Here is an 845-nt window from a genome sequence, read left to right on the forward strand (position 1 = left end):
TATACAATCTATATTTATCTAAAATAAGCATTTATCTTCCATTAAAGTTATTACATCATCAACTTCTTCCTCAGAACTTAAAGGTTCCAACAAATCTGGCATTTTATACGAATACAATATATCATTGTATATATCCTCATCGACACTATGGTCGGTTTCACTATCAGAGCCCTCTTGTATTAGCTCAGATGTTCGATAAATTTCATTGCTCTTGGGCTTATATACTAATCCTTCAATTCCGGAAAACTCACAGGACTCTTTAGTATTATATGCTGCTTCCCATTCCATGTCGGTCTTTATTTGATTGCCCACCTGACTGTCATTTGTTGTTGATATGTTTAGTTGTGCACTCTGATGATGCGAGGCATACAGTGCGTGTAGTCTTCTGAGAGCGGTGAGTTTGATCCTATCGGGAAATTTGCCCAGAGTTAAAACTAAACTGGATGCTATTATTAAAACTCATGTTGAACTATAAATATAAGAATATAGTGTAGTTGTGAATGCGTTGCTGTAACTAACAAAACTATGGATGAATTTAAGTAAACCCTGACTTATATACTAAACAAAAGAGGCGGGGCAATTGTGTTATAGGGTGCAATAAAACTACAAACTAACACAATGTCAAAGGAGAAACAATTTTATTAAATTATAATACATAATAGCCAAAGACAAAAATATTCAAGATAATAAACCTGTTGTATTTTTTATAGTCATACATAATATACAATCTATATTTATCTAAAATAAGCATTTATCTTCCATTAAAGTTATTACATCATCAACTTCTTCCTCAGAACTTAAAGGTTCCAACAAATCTCACATTTTATACGAATACAATATATCAT

The sequence above is a fragment of the Rhynchophorus ferrugineus genome, unplaced genomic scaffold (genome assembly GCF_030347505.1).
Source record: "Rhynchophorus ferrugineus isolate W39M unplaced genomic scaffold, kcgeb_rfMv2 rfM2, whole genome shotgun sequence".
NCBI classification, from domain to species: domain Eukaryota; kingdom Metazoa; phylum Arthropoda; class Insecta; order Coleoptera; family Curculionidae; genus Rhynchophorus; species Rhynchophorus ferrugineus.